We start from the raw sequence: 17,500 nt of genomic DNA on the forward strand, positions 1-17,500 counted from the left end.
CTCCCCCTTTAAAATATTGTATTGAATGCAGACTCATGGAGACCTAGCCCTTTCTGAACTGAACAAAATGTTGGAGATCATCTTGTCCAATCTCTGGGGTTTAAAAACAAGGCATAGGGGCACCGGAGATATCCCAGTCAGTGAAGTACTTGTTGTACAAGCATGGGGATGAATTTGATCCCCAAACCCAGGTTGAAAAAGAGAAAACAGACATAGTGGCAGTAGTCACTTTTAATACCAATGTTGGACAGGTGGAGACAGGCAGAGCCCTAGGGCTCACTGGCCAGACAGTCTACCCTGTGGTTCTCAGGTCAGGTCTCAGGGGAAAACCCTGTCTAAAAAAGCAAGATACAACTTCTGAAGGACACCAAAGGTTGATCTCTGGCTGCCACAGTCACTTCCACACTCATGCATATGTGCCTACCCATACATGAAAGTCTGCCCCCACACACACACACAGAGGAAGAGGATTATAGGGTTCTAGAACGTATCACCTAATGGAGAGACTTCTGAACCTGAAGCCAGAAGACTTGATTGGGCTCCATTTATCATCCAATCAGGATCCAGTAGCCTGCATTGCCTTTCATTTGCAAGGAAGGGACGATATTAAAATAATGTCATAATAGCCTCTGATTTCAAGAGGCCAAAAGCATTGAGCTATGAAATTTAAACATCCTATGTAAATAGAGAGATTCTTTGTCCTCTCCTTTTACTTGTGAATAACTGGAATAATAAGAATCTCTTAGAATCATCAGAGTGAGATGAGGTTTTAACAAAATCCAGATGATTCTAAGCAGAGGGTAGAACTGAGATACACGCCTGGGCAGGGTCTGTAAAGGAGAAATGGTGGTCTTCCACCTCCTGCCCTGTAGTAATCTAAGAAGAGGTTACCGCTATTTAGTGACTATGTGTACCTCAACTTCTGGTCTCTGGCAGATAGCTAGAGCTCAGGTCTTTGCAGCGCTTTGTGTAGAGTTTTGCTCAAGGAAAAGATTGTTGGTGTCACTGGGCTGAGTGAAGTTTGAACTTGAATACTGTTTTCACTCACAGCTATTTGACTTTGGGCATTTAAATATGTTTCCTGAACTCTTTGTATCAGTAGAATGGAGATGATAATAGGCACCTGTAGACATTGGCTAGAAGAGACACATGGATTCTCTTTCTTTTATCCCAGCCAGAGTTAGCTGTCTGGTATAATTTTAGATAGGGTCTAAAATGTCATATGATATTTCCTAAAGCTGATGCTATGGAGAACAAAATTATAAAAGCTTTAAGAACCATTGTATTACAAAGGAATCATGCCACCTATCTTAGGGCTGAGAATTCACCCTAGAAAATGAAAATATAGGTTAACACAAAAGAGCCCCAATCTGGTAACAACCCAAATGGCTAATTGACCTATAGATAGATAAACCATGGTATTTTCATACAACAGAAGACACACACCCATAAAAAGTAATGGGACAGTGATCACATTTGATACAGCATAGGTGAATTTTAAAATACTAAGCATGAAAAAAATCCACAAAAAAATGCATATGCTATCTGATAGCATCTGTATGAGCTTTAAGAACAGGCAAAGTTAATTTCTATTGGTAGAAGTCAGAATAGTGATTATTTATAAGAAGGATAGAATGCCTAGCAATTAGGAATACAATTAGAGGCACCACTGGGATACCCAGACAAGCTTGCTTATCCCTGGGAGGTGAGGAATTTCTTGGGGAGGTAACTTTGGCTTGAAGATCCTTCTCCTCCTACCCAGCATTGCCATGGTCCCGCTGAATGTGTTAGAACACACCACGATGAAGACACACCCATCCAAGCTTCCCCCTTTTCTCTGTTTTCTTTCTCACTCTCTCTTGGGTAGTCCTGCCTCTGTCTGACTGCTCGCTCTCTCGCCCTCTCTGTATTTTCCACTTTCTCTCACAAGAGGATACCAAAGCCTTTCCTGGATCACTCTGTCTTCATGCTGCTTCTTGAGGGATCTGATTAAAAACCTGTGTGCTGTGTGCACACGTGGGTAGAGAGAAAGAGTCACGATCAGACACTGTCTTCTGTCCACACCCAATCTCCTTGCTTTCCCCTCTGGCTCCCTACAGGTCTGCAGCATCTTTAGCATTCAGACACATTGTCAGGATTGTAGAACATGTACTAGGCCCTCTCAAACACCTTCTTGACAGTAAACATGTAGCAGACGACAAGAGCCATCTGTAGCCTAAAAACAGATCTAAGCCATTTTTGATTGTTATGACGCTGCTAGATATCACGACATGATCAGAACTAAGCATGGGCTGTTTAAATCTTGCTTGATCTCTTTACAGCCAGATGCTAACTTTTGAAGCTCTAATAGGTACCTTTATTATTCCCCAGTTTAAATCAGAAAGTGATTTACACCTTCCTCTAATGGATAAGCTCATTAACAATCTTACCCCTTAAAGAAATCAAGGTAAAGATAAGGGTTGAGTGGTTCTCGGCAATATGCAATAGAGAGCCCTGGAGATATTTTATTTTTTAAGTAAAATATTTGTGACTTTTAATCTAATTTTAGGGAGACTTATTATTTCTCGGTGTGAATTAAATTAAAAAAAGATACTTAGAGGATAAAGGTAGAGTGAGAAGATTATGGTAAGCAGGGCATTAAGGATAATGTGTGAGAGAATTACTCATTAAAAATATAGTTAGAAGCTCTCTACCCCCACCTCCAGTGGATCACACAGATCTTTCCCTCCAACTTGCTACCTGTAACTCATCCAATTATCCCAGCCCCCAACTCCAGCAGGCACTTCCTGAGAACCTGCAGGGCCACTCCAGCCAGGGAAGCAGGTAGGCTAACTGCAGATCTTCCCATCTCTCCCTCTTCCCCTCCAAATCTAATCCTCCGGTCTCATACTCAGCTCTGTAAAGGGCCTCCTCCTGCTGCAGCCCCCTCTTTCCTCCCACTCATCCGCTTTATCCCAGCCCCCGACTCCAACAGGCATCCCGCGTTCTCCAGGAAGCAGGTCGCGTAACTGAATCCTCTATGTCCAGTGCCTCAGTTTCACCTCCCAACATTTGCGGAGGCCTCCCCCTCCTCTCTGCCCCCATCTCCAGACGGATCATGTAAATCTTCTCCTCCACCCTTCCTGCCCGCTCATCCCGTTATTCCAGCCCCTGACTCCAGAAGGCATTCCTTGGGAACCCCCACCAGCCAAGCCTGCCAGAGAAGGAAGTGGGCCAATGAAGCAGGCAGGCAATCTCCAGCTCTTCTCTCCTCCACATCCAACTCTCCAGTCTCATTCCCAGCTCTGTAGCAGACTACCTGTGTGGCCTCTCCTCGTTCTCTGCCCCCGGTTCAGAGGACTAAGGAAATCCTGGTGGAAAACCCTTCTTTTATTCCATCTGTGGACACTCTCAGCCACCTCCCACTTTGCCTATTGTAAGTGTTATCCCCCAATACATAGACACATTTTGCTGGGACCCCCCAGTGGCCACACCTAGCAGGATCCTGGAAGACTTCCCTACCAGGCAACACACAACCACTATACCCTCCTGAGAACCAGAGAGGGCAACATAAATTAAGGATCAAAACACACACACAGCAAAGATAAAACCAGATATCAGCACCTAGAACTGCAATCCTCCCAAGACCAGATGCCTGGATGCTAGCATAAAAACACAATAGCAGTTAGAAAAATAGGTCTCCACGAGAGCCTAGCAACACGACCACTGCAGGTCCTGAGTGTTGCATAGAGCGGAAGCACAGGACAAAGATCTTAAAATCACCTTTATGGATATGATAGAGGCCCCTAAACAGGAAATGAATAAACCCCTGAAAGAGGTCTATGAAAACACTAACAGTGGAAGGAAAAGACCTGAAAGTGGAAATAGATTCAATAAAGAAAACCCAAACTGAGGAAAATCTGGACATGAAACACTTAGGACCTCAAACAGAAACCTCATGGGAAAGCCTCCCTAACAGAATACAAAAGATGGAAGAGAGAATCTTAAGCATTGAATACACGATAGAAGAAATGAATAGCTTGGTAATGAAGAAAAAAACATCCAGGAAATCTGAATGATAATGAAGAAAAAACACTCAGGCAAAAAACATTCAGGAAATCTGGGACACTATGAAAAGACAAAAAATCTAAGAACAATAGAAGGAAAGAAAAGACACCCAGGTCAACAGCAAAACATTTTCAACAAAAACATAGAAGAAAATTTTTCTAACCTAAAGAACAGGATGCTAATCAAGGTATAAGAAGCATACACAACACTAAATAGACTGGACCAGAAAAGAAGTTCCTGTAGTGGGTAGCCATTTCAGTTTTGATCTGGAAGTTCCAACCCCCATTGAGGCTTTGGTAACTGTCACGCCTACAAGCTGGGGCCAAGAGAGGACCCTAAAGACCCGAGATCTGGATGCGCCGGCTCTCTTGGTTCCTGGACCCTGGACGCTGGAGTTAGACCGAGCAGAGTTCTCCAGAGAACACCGCCGGACTGCGCCATGCCTTTCCCAGACTCTGTAAACTATCCATTCACTTGTAAGTTACCCCACAAAATAAACCTCCCTTTTAACTATGTGGAGTGGCCTTAATAATTTCACCAATAAGTTCCCCTTGGTACATAATAACCAATGCACTAAATGTAGAGAACAAAGGAAGAATATTAAAAGCTGCAATGGGAAAAGACAAAGAAACATATAAAGGCAGACCTATCAGAATAACACCTCACTTCTCAATGGAGACTCTAAAATCCAGAAGGACCTGGACAGATGTCCTACAGTGTGGAAGCACACAAAGATTCCAGGTGTCTTATGCTTCAAGGCCTAATTACAAGAAGGCGTGGTTGCCAGGTGTTTAGAGAATTAAGAAAGAGTCTACACTTGTTTGTACTTTATACTTCCATCTTGAAAGGGGGAGGTCTTTTGCCTCTCTTTGCTAGTGTATAAAAAGCTCATTAGGAATAAAACTTGAGGCAACTGGGTATTGACCCAGGGCCCATCAAAGCTATCCTGTGTCTCTGTCTTTTTTCTTCATCTATGTCTACATTTTTTTCCTATCTAGCATTTCTCAATTCCTCACTCCCCCCTTCAAGGACTCTTTGACAGGTCAGGGCTGGACCCCGAAACTACAGACTCTAAGAGACAACAGATGTCAGCTCACACTGCTATACCCAGCAAGACTTTCAATCACAATACACAGAGAAAATAAGACATTCGATGGTAAAACCAAATTTAAGTAAATCCATCTAAACTGAAGGCACTAGAAGGAAAATTCCAACCTAAAGAGGTTAAGCACACCTATGAAAACACAATGAATATATAATCCCAGACCAACATAAACACACACACACACACACACACACACACACACACACACACACCACAACAGCAAAATAACAAGAGTCAACAAACACGGCTCATTGATATCTCTCAACATCAGTGGTCTCAATTCCCCAATATAAAAAAACACAGACTAACAGAATGGATTAATAAACAGGATCTATCCTTCTGCTTCATCCAAGAAACACACTTTAACGTCAGGGATCGCTATCACCTCAGGATAAAAGGGTAGAAAAAGGTATTCCAAGCAAATGGACCTAAGAAGCAAACTGGTATAGCCATTTTCATATCTGACAAGACAGACTTCAAGCCAAAACTACTCAGAAGAGATGTGGAAAAAAAAACTACATGGTCATTAAAGGAGAAATCCACCAAGAGGACATTGTGATTTTTAATATCTCTGCACCAAACCCAAGGGCACCCACGTTTGTAAAAGAAACACTACTGCAGCTTTAATCACATATTGACCCCCACACACTGACAGTGGAAGGCTTCACTACCCTACTTTAGCCAATAGACAGGTCATCCCAACAAAAACTAAACAGAGAAATGCTGGAGCTAATGGACATTAGAAACCAAATGGACCTAACAGATACTTATAGAACATTTCACCCAAACACAAAGAAATTTACCTTCTTTTCCTCACCTCACAGAACTTTCTTCAAAATTGACACAAAGCAAGTCTTAACAGATGCAAGAAAATGGAAACAACTCCCAACATCCTCTCTGACCACCATGGATTAAAGCTGGATATCAGCAACAAAGGAAAGAACAGAAAACTTACAAACTCATGGGAAGAGAACAACTTACTCCTGAATGAAAAATGGGTCAAGGCAAAAATGAAAGACTTTCTAGAATTAAATGAAAAAATGAATACACAGCATACCCAAACTTATGGGACACAATGAAGGCAGTTCTTAGAGGCAAGGAGCACTAAGTGTCTACATAAAGTTTGGAGAGCTCTCAGCCTGTTAAAACTTAACAGCACACATGAAAGCTGTAGAACAAAAAGAACAAATTCCATCCCAAAAGAGCACACAAGAAACTATTAAACCCAGGGCTGAAAGCAAGAAAGTAGAAACAAACAAACACAATACAGAGAATCAATTAAAGAGTTGGTTCTTTGAGAAAATCATAAAGATCGACAAACCCTTAGTCAAAGTAACCAGAAGGTGGAGAAAGAATATCAAAATTAATAAAATTGGAGGTGAAAAAGGGACATAACAATAGATGCCGGGGAAACCCAGAGAATCATAAGGACCTATTTTAAATACTCATACTTGACCAAATTGGGAAAAAATCTAAAAGGAATGGATAATTTTCTTGATATATATATATATATATCACTTGCCAAAGTTAACCCAAGGACAGATAAGTGACCTTTTGATCTGCAGTGGTGTCCTGCCCTGCAAGATAATGCCAGAACAATCGTGGCACGAAGCTTATGGGAGCAACCTACCAATATGTGATTTGACTTAGCCCAGTTTATGAGGTGAAACTTGCATGTTACAGTTCTTGGGCAACCAAGAGCCTGAGACTAGGAAGCCCAGGGACCCAGGGTAAGACCATATACTACTCTTAAAAAGATAAACAAAAAAACAAGACAACAACCCAACAAACAGTAACAACAATACAAGAATCAGCAATAAAATACTAAAATACCCCCCCTCCCCCACTTTTGAGACAGGGTCTCAGTATGTAGCTCTGGTTGACCTGGAACACTCACTATATAGGCTAGGCTGGTCTGGAGCTCACAGAGATCCACCTGTCTCTGCCTCCCAAGGGCTGGAATTAAAGGACTGTGTCACCATGTCTTATGTTTTATGTGCCACCATGGAACATAAAACAATTCTTAGTGACATTCTTGTATACTCAATGGTCAGTGCCTTGCTCAGCCATTATCAGAGAAGCCTCCTCCTGCAGCAGATGGAAGAAATATAGAGACCCACAGCCAGTTATGTAGAGAGTGAGAGTCCTTGGAACACTCAGCGCTATAATGGATGTCTCCATCGAATCCCTCCTCTCAAGGATCAGAGAACCCTGTGGAAGAGAAGAAGGAATATATACATATATATATATATATTCCTTTTCTTATACATTACGCCTTCCAGTTTAGTGTTTTTATGAGATACCCGAGTGTGTGACAAATGGGTCTTTGTCTAAATCTGTTATTTTGTGCCTGTTCTTGGGCTCTTTTTCTTCTGTTTTTTTTTTTTTTGGTACTATTTTGATGTATTAGTTTTTGTTTATCTTATCTTTATATCATATTTTACCATTGTCCCTTAGAAACCTGCTTGCTTTCTAATGAGAAATAGCAAAGGGTAGATCTGAATGGGAGGGAATGTGTAGAGAACTGGGAGGAGTTGAGGGAAGGGAAACCATAATCAGGATACATTTTCTGAGGAAAGTAATGATTTTCAATAAAAGGGATGCTAAGGTTTTCAAGTTGTGAGACGGTGCCGACTGAGACCAAAGACTTGAAATCCCAGAAGAATTGGAATTAAGTTTCTAGCAGACTGTGCATTAAGAATAATGCAGCAATTTTATGATTAAATAAGAATGATTGGTGCTTATGAATACACATAAAATATTTCTGAAAAGGCACACTTAAAACTATTGGCTGTCTGTACTGGGACAGAGACATGGGCCAGGAATGAAAGTCACTTGGCATTCTGTCTCCCTGCTTTCTATTTAAAAAAAAGTTAAACCACATGAATTTATGACTTTTTAATAAATAGAAATGCCCAAATAAAATACAGCACACACAATAGGGAATGTAATGGGGTGAAACTGCTGAATTATACTTCCAGTATAATTGTTGTAGTAAATAGTAAATAGTTGTAAACAGGTAAGAAGACATGTGACTGGGCATGTTCATAGTTACCTTCAGAAGTCCCACAGAGGCCCCTATGATAGAAATCAGAAGGGAAGTTCACTCATGATGCCTTACATTAAAAAGGACTTTTTTTTTTTTTTATACGAATGATGGTTGTAATTTTATAACTGAGTCATTTGCTGTCTGTTGGTGATTCATCACTTACTGGATACTCTGGTTAAAATGTCATCAGTGCTTAGAATGAATTGCAGAGGTATCAAAAAATAAACACAGCATTTTGGGGAAATCAGCAGACCATTCCTTTGTGACTAAGCCCTCTCAGGTTAGTATGACCTCACAGTTTCTCTTGAGGATCAGGTTTTGAAGATAGGAGTGTGATGAGTACTATGTTTTATGAAACTAATTTCTGTTTCTGTTCATGGCTCCATAACCACAGAACATTTAAAATTAAGATGCATCTCTCAGGGAAACGGGCATTAGAGAAGACTTCCACATTGGGAAGCAGCTTTATTACATGGTCTGATGGTGTTCCATGCTTGTTTTCTTCTGCTTTGTTCCACAAACTCCTGCTGATCTTAGAAAGCTGATTTTATTTTGATGTAAGGATTTGAAAATCCAGCTATCTTTTGCTTTTCAGTTTCCCAGAAGAACCTACATACAATTTATGGTACCTTAACTATGAGGGAACTCAACTGGTCCCCTCACCCATCCTGTGATACCTCATTGTAAAAAATCTGGACATAGACTAGAAGATAATTCTAATGACCACAACACAATGTTCTTAGCCAAATTGCCTTTAATTGGTTTGTGCCTCACTGTCTTGTTATTTCTTACTATTTTCTAGAGTATTTGTGAAATTAAGAAGATGACAGATTATGCAGAAATTGCTTTGAATTCTTAGAAAACAGTTACAATCTATGTAATCTACGTGGTGAGTTGTATGTTACTCATCCCCCAAAGGGTTATCTCTATCTAGAACCTGTGAGTGAGAACTTTTTTTGTGATCTGAGACCATCCTGTTTCCTTGGTGTGCCCTAAACCCAACAGCAAGGATATAAGAGAGCAAAGAAATAAGAAAGCCATTTGAAGTGGGAAGCAGGGGATAGAGTCATGCTGTTGCTCCTGGATGCCAGATCCTGGGAGAGACCAAGAGGGCTTCTCTGCTAGTAAAGTCAGAAGCAACAATTCTCAACCTGGGGTCACAATCCCACTGGGGTCGAATGATCTTTTCACAGAGTTCACCTGTGACCATCAGAAATCACAGATACTTACCTTACAATTCATAATGGTAGCAAAATTATAGTTACAAAGTACCAGTGAAATAATTTTATGGTTAGGGTCACCATAACATGAGGAACTGTATTAAAGGGTCATCGCATTAGGGAGGTTGAGAACCAGTGCTCAAGAGAAAGTAATTCTGCTGACAATATTGCAGACTCTAACCTTCACAACTGTGAGGAAATAGTTCCTTGCTGTAAGCCACCTGCTAGTGATAATTTGTTATGGCAACCCCAGGAAATGAACACACTCAGACTCTACATAGCCATTGTTATTGGGCCTAAGCAGTGGGAAGAAGGATGTGAAGATGATTTGAAACATTAGAGACACCCTAGCATAAAGGCCGAGTGATCTGATAGATTCTGAACTGGAGACAATCCTTGCCTTCCTCATGCCCACCCCTTTCTCAAGAGGTATTTGAAATTTTTGCTGTTCTGAATTAGAGAGGGGTCCCCACTGACACCTAGTCAGTGGGCTAAAGACTCTGCTAAAGCTTCTGCAGTGCTCAGTGAAGTCTCCACCCAAAGCAAAACTGTTTCTGATCTACAGTTGATGGTGCTGAGGTTGCATCCCAACATATTAGAGGGGCTGGTATTGCAAGATGAAAACCTCAGCTGTGCCGTGAATGTGTAAGCCAGACAGTTAATCCCAGGCAGTCAGCCTTTGGAGGTTTCAATTTTGTCATCTGTAAAACCCAGGGATATGACTCCCTGCCAGGACTTTATAAAGTTCCAACAAGATAATGCTGATTAGAGAATTTCACACTTAATAAGAATTCTTTAATAGTAGCAGGATTTCATCATTATCGTCCTCAGGTTTCCTTAGTGAAAACAGAAGCAACTGTTTGATTTTTAATTAATATTGTAGGAAGTCCACAACGAATGCATTTACTAAGGCACAAGGGACTCACTTTTATGCATTTATGGTTACTATCTCAAATAAAGCAGTTCTCAGAAATTTCATGATGATTACTGTTTAATGGTGTTCTTCAGTGGCAAAAATACCCAGGAAGCAATAATAAAGTTTCTCCGGGGGCCTTACAGTTTATGTCGGATAAATAACAAAACCAAACTCAAATTAAGAGTTGGAATTGTAAAGTAATGCGATAATAAAGGCAGAGTTGGCAGAACGCAAGATTTGCAATAATTTTGTTGTATTTGTATTGTTGTGCTGACTTTTGTGTAGCAGTTGTATGAAGCTGCACAGGACCAGGGTTGTCTCCATTTGACTTAGGAGACTATGAATGTTCAGAGGCCAAGAGGGGCTTATCAGCAAATGAGCATCTTTGTGAAAAATTAGGTGGCTGTGCAGGTTTCCTTCTGGGTCTTCTATTCTGTTCCATTGATGTACATGTTTGTTTAATGTGCCATGAATATGCTGATTTTGTCATTACAGCTCTGTAGTGGGACTTGAAGTCCGCTGTTGTGATACCAGCACTGGTTTTTTTTTTTTTGTCCTGGGAATTCCTTCAGCTGTCCATCATATTCTGTGTTTGGAGGATTTTTTTCCCTAGTTCTGTGAAGAGTAAAATTGGACATTTGATGGAATTTTCTTGACTTTGTAAACCACTTTTGGTAATATAGTGAGTTTCACTATATTAATTTTGCTGATTAATGAGCATAGGCACCATTTTCATCTTTTAATGTCTCATTTCTTTAATGTATTCGAATTTTCCCTGTAGAAGTCTTTCCCTGCCTCAGTTTATTATTGGGTATGTTTGAAACCATTGTGAATGACATTGTTTTCTTGATTGATTTCTCAGCATGTACGTTATTGATGCACGGAAACGGTACTGGTTTTGTGCATTAATTTTGTATCCTGCTACTCTGATAAACATGTTTATCAGTTCCAAGAGGTTTCTGATGGAGTCTGTAAAGGTCTCCTGTGTACAGAGTCCGAGTATCTGCAAGAGGATGCCATTCTCTCTACTGGACCGCAGTTGAGCCACGTGCTCAAAACACTGAAGTCAATGCCCGCCGCTACTCTGAGAGTTGCGTTATCTCTACGAAGACAGTGACAATTGATGCATAAAGTAAGGTAATGTAGGCATGGACGGCTGTAAACTCGTTTCTTGGTCCTGCTTGTATTCTCTCCCACTGATTCTGGCGTGTTGTGTTTTCATTTTCCTTCAATTCTACAAGTTCTCAAAACGTCTCATTTCTTCAATGACTCCTTCACATTCTAAGAGTGCGTTCTTCCATCTTCACAAGTTTCTGTGTGTTCTATAGTTTTCTTTAGTCATTTACTTTTTTTAAGTTTTTGTTTCACTGTGATCAAATAGGGTACAATGAATCATTTTAGTTTTCTGTTTCTGATAAAACTTTGTTTCTTAAAATGTGGTTGATTTTAGAGAGTTTCTTGGGCTTTTGAGAAGAATGTGTATTGTAAATGTTTGGATAGGATATTACATAGATGTCTATTAAATTCATTTGATCTACAATGTCATTTAACTTGGATATTTCTTTGTTGATTTTTTTTGTCCTCACAACTTACGTATATTGGTGAGAATAAGGTATTGAAATCACCTACTTTTGTCTGTTGAGACCAATCCATGCCTTAATATCTAGTACTGTTTATTTTACAAAATTGGGTGCACTAATGTTCATTTTTTAAAATCTAGTATGGTATTGATGGATTGATTCTTTAATCAATATGCAGTCATCATTTTATCACTTCTGACAAGTTTGGGATTGGAATCTATTGTCAGGACTTAGAATCACTATATTGCTTGATTTCTAGTTCCATTATTTTGGAAAATTGGTTTTTTCTCATTATCTCCCCTTAATGCTGTGTTGCATTGACCAGTGTGGTGGGTTTCTTGTAGGCAACAAATAGATGGGTTCATTTTTTTTTTTTTTAATACAATCTGCTAGTCTGTATCCTTTGCTTGGAGAACTGAGACCATTATCATCTAGAGTAATTATTGAGAGCTATGTGTTCATTCCTGTCATTTCATTTCATTCTTTTAGTAACTGTTAACTTTCCTAATCCTCGCTTACTCATTTACTGTCCTAGTGAATTTGTTCCTTTGGTTGAAACAGTGTGTCTCTTTTTCTTTTCTGTGTGTAGTGTTCTTCCAAGTATTTTCCATTCTTCTGGATCAATGGCCACGAATCCTTTAGTCTGTGTTTGTTACAGAGTATTTTTGTTTTTCCTTCAGTTATGGAGAATAACTTGGTTGTATATTGGAATCTGAATCTGGCCTGATAATGTCTTTTGGAGCTTGAAATACATCATTCTGTGGCTTCTTGGATTTTTCTCTTTGTAGGTCTGTTCTTATCCTGATGGGATCATCTTTACATGTGACTTACTGCCTCTCTTGCAGCTTTCCTTGTTCTGTGTATTTAACAGTGTTCTAAATAAAATTTGAGATTATATTTAAGCCTTGTATTCTGGCATTCAGAATGTGTCCTTATATTTTGGATATTTCTGCTGTGGTTTTATTGGATGTGTCTTCTTTGCCTTTAACCTGAAATTCTTCTATGACTGTGATTCACAGATTTTGTCTTTTAAGAATGCCTGTATATGTTATGCTTATACATTTTTATTGACTCTCTCATTTTCTGAATATTCTAATATACTTTCATTATATTCAAGCCCCAATAATCTGTTTTCCATTTGATCCATTCTATTGATGAAGCTTCCTATTTGATTTATGGAATTTTTCATTTTGAATATTTCAATTTGATTTTTTCAGTCATTCTCTTTATTGAATTACTCTTTCATATCCTGTATGGAGTCCATAATTTCATTTTGCTATTTGTTTGTGTTCTCTTGGAACTTATTCAGGAGTTTATTCATGTCCTCTTTGATTTCCTTCCACAGTCTTATTACCAAGCTTTTGAATTCTTTGTCTGGGATTTCATTTCATTCACTCTATTGGAAGCTGTTATTGTGGCATTAGTAATTTTTGGAGGAGACATGTTGCCTAGGTTTTTCATGTTTCTTGTTTTCAAGGATACTTGCATCTGGAATTAGGTCAGTGGTTGGATTGTTTTATTAATGTGTTTATTCTCTTTCAGGGGAAGTACTTTCAGTGTTCAAGTAGGACTAGGCTATAGCAGCTGAAAATGTGGCCCTGTAGTTTGACTCTTTGCCCATGTGCTGGAGCTCTGGGTTCTGTCATCAGTAGCAGCCTGAAAGCAGCCATTATACCAACAGAAACAATCATAGCTGATGAATTAGCCTAGTGAAGAAAAATATAGTAGTAGTCAATGAAAAATAACCACCCTTTCAATGCTAGTACTTTCAGGGAAGTAAATGAACATGGAAAGTACTGTGTATACTAAGATCTTTGTCACTGAGGCTCTGAATGTAAATTAAATGAGCAAAATAAGACTAGAGAATAGTCTCAGGGTGATAGAGAGAAAAGTAGGAAAGGAAGCAAGGCAGTGGACATTAAAGACAAAGCAAGGAGACAAGACAACTTTTGCTAAAGGTGGAGTAAAAAGAAAAAAAAGTAAAGAAATATAGTCAGATAACTTAAGCCATCTCAGTACTTGGCGGGCTGAGGCAGGGAGATCCCCATCACTCCAGGGCAGTCTGTGTTCCTTGGGAAAGCCTAAGAAGGATTAAGAAAAAATAAAATAAAACAATAAAATAAAAACAAGAGAAAGAAAAAAGAAACACTACAGAAGAAATGAAGTTGACCCACTCACCTGACTTATTAAATGGGGAAAGTATCAAAATGAAGGGAAGACAGTTGAGAGTTCCTGTCTGTGTGGTTCCCTCTAGACTATGGCGTAGACCAGCTTTCTACCTCACCGAACACTGTGTGATTCTGACTCAAAAACCATCAGTCCCTCTCTAGAAGTGTGCTACAGGCCAGGTGTAGGGTACAGTCCCGTGACACTTGCTTTGGGTTCCCAGAGTGTGTGGTTCAGGGAAGGACTTTTGCGTCTTTGGCCAGCAAGCTCTTAAAAATGGCTGCTTTGGTCAAGTGCCAGCAAGAGGTTTCTTGGCCCCTCCTCATTCTCTATAGAAGCAGCTGCCACCCATGCAGGGCTTTTGTGCACACACACACACACACACACACACACACACACACGCACACACACACACATACCCTCTCATCTTTAAAGTATCTGCTACTGAAAGTACGGTGCAGATTCTCTGGGCCTCCCCCTTTGTCTTAAGCAGTGGCTCCAGCCCTCCACAGCTGCATCCTCTTGCTCTCTGTGAGGAGAGTGCTTCCCAACAGGGACTAATTCTAGAATGGACTCTGAACTCTCCTTCTGTTGTGCTATACAAAGTTTCCCATTTTCCCTGTTACCAATACTGTTTTCCTCTGTCACTCAGTTTTTAGGAATAGCTGACCTCCAACTATTCCTCCTTAATTCTCAGAAGATTCTTGCATGGATGTTGTCTACCATCTATCTCCCAAGGCCTGTCAACATCTAAAACTGGGTTTCTGAGGTAAGTATCTGTCTTCTTTAAATAAGAATGATTTTTATTACCTCCAATACCAAATGTTATAATCAAGCAACACTGCTTGCACCCTTACCTTATTACAGGCCAGACTCTACATACATTGTGGCTTTGAAAGATTTGTAATTACTTCAAATAGGTTATTGAGGCTTGCCTACAGTTTCAAAAAAAAAAAAAGTGTCACAGTCACAATAGCACTTTTAATGGCTAGTTTTATATGTCAACTTGACTGGGCCATCGGTACCCAGATGTTTGGTCAAACACTAATTCTGGTAGGATTATAAGAGTGTTTTTGAATGAGATTAACATTTGAATTAGTAGACCTAGTAAAGCTGATTTTTCTTGCTAATGTTTGCAGTTCCCTGGCAAGCATTTGAAAGCCCAAATAGAACCAGGGAGCTGAGCCCCTTGTAAGCAAGGGAAACTCCTCTGGCTCCACTGCTTGAACTAGGATACTGCTCTTCAGCCTTAGATCTTAAAACTAGCAATCTTCTTTCCTGGGTCTCCATCCTAACAGCTTTTGAACCGACCTACAGCTTGCTCACTGCAAATCTTCTGCTTGCTTAGCCTATATAGTTCTGCTCTCTCTATACCACCTGACTAATACGTGTATATATATATATATATATATATATATATATATATATATATATATATATATATAATTTTTTCTGGTTCTTTAGTGTCTTCTGTACCCAACCTTGAACATTTCTTTCAGATTCTTGCTATTCAAAATTGGGGGCTTATTAGAAACACAGGCTTGTGGTGATATTTTATTTGTGCTGAAATGTGGTGATATTTTTATTTGTGCTTTAATAAAGTTTGCCCGGAGATCAGAGGAAATAGCAAGCCATTTTAAGTAAACAGAGAAGTCGGGCAGTGGTAGCACATGCCCTCAATTCTATCACTTAGCAGGCAGGGTCTCTGTGTGTTCAGGATCACACTAAGGAACAGAGCCAAGCATGGTGACACATGCCTTTAATCCCAGTACCAACCATAGAGACCTGGAGGTCTGTAGAGACAGACAGAAAGTGACAGAGCTGTGTGGAAAAAGGAAGTGAGGTAGCTAGGCTAAGAGAGTCAATGAGAGGGCAGAACAGCAAGGCGATAAAGGCATGGGTAGACAGAAGTAACTTGCATTTGGAAGCTGCAGAGTTGGTGAGGTAAGGTTAGCTGGTGGCTTTCCCTGTTTCCCTGATCTAAGGCTTTCACCCCTATATTTGGCTCCGTGTGTTTTATTTAATAAGACCATTTTAGAAATTCAGCTACACAGGCTCTCAGGGCCTCCAGGCCCCGCCTCAGACTGACTGAACTAGAGTCGACATTTTGACAAGATTCCCCAGGTGAACTGTAGGCGCATTACACCTGAGAAGAAATTCTTCAGAGTGTTTTGAAGTCTTTGCCTATAATTTGTGTTTCTAGAGTATAAAAGAACCTTATAATTATTTGACATTAATGCTTCAGGAGAGACACAATCGGGAGACTATAGCAAAGGAGTTTTTGGAGAATTTTGCATAACACCGGGCAGAAACTTTGGTAATGACAAGAGGCAAACTTGATATTCCTACTGAGTTTTTAGTTTTGCTGTTGTCTAAATAACAATATGTCACAATTGCGATCTGCTTATCCTTTTGTCATAAGATTACTGTGATGTGCATTATAAATAAACTCTGTGGGGGCTGGGAGATGGCACAGTTAACACACCGCTTACCTTACAAGCACAAGGACTTAGGCTCCACCCCAAGAAAGCACAAGAGAAAACTGGGCAACGGGGAGGTCAGAGAGAAGCGGATCTTGCTGGCCTTCCAGCCTGGCTAAGTGGGTAAGCAAGCTCCAGGGCGACAAGAGATCATGTCTCACAAAATAAGGTGGACAGTATCCAAAGAGTGACACCCGAGGTTGAAATCTGGCCTCCACACACATGCACACATGTGTTCCTGCACACCTGCAAACATTTGCACACCTACAAATACTTGCACACCTGCATAAACATATACACACATCCGAACTGTAGATATTTATGGAAGTGTAAGCACCTCCAAATGTTTTTTACATTTATTTGGAACGGACTGCCTAAGTAGCCTCTTTCCATTTAATTTAGAATGATTTTTATTGCCTAGACAGGAAGTTGGTTATTTTCGTAATTATTGACCGAATTTTGCTCTTATTTATCCTTGATGTAGCCAAAACACCAAGTACCGTTGCTTCTTCCCTTCTCGGTCCCTCACCTCGTTTCGGAGAATGGTAGGGAAATATCCATGGATGATTCGTCTGACAATCCCTGCTTCTTGTTTGTGAGGAAATTACCAAGCACCATCTCCCCCAAAGTGGCTAGCTGTTGGGCAGCGTTGAGGTTGCTGCTATATATCTGCATGCCTAGGACAGGATTTAATTGTGAGAGAAATTGATATCCCATCACACTGAAATTTTATCTTGCCCAAGGGACATTTAGGCTCGGGACGTTCGCCAAGAAATGTCAAGGGAGCAGCTGGTGTAGCTGAGGTTGGATCTCTGTCTTAGACAATTGTGCTGCTGGGCTTCTAGGAATGGAGAGGGACTTTAGGTACAAGGAGAGGGGCTGTGGGCACCTGTTTAGGTGATACATTTCACTCAGAACAGAGGCGATAAAGTGCCAA

The sequence above is a fragment of the Peromyscus eremicus genome, chromosome 18 (genome assembly GCF_949786415.1).
Source record: "Peromyscus eremicus chromosome 18, PerEre_H2_v1, whole genome shotgun sequence".
Classification (NCBI taxonomy): domain Eukaryota; kingdom Metazoa; phylum Chordata; class Mammalia; order Rodentia; family Cricetidae; genus Peromyscus; species Peromyscus eremicus.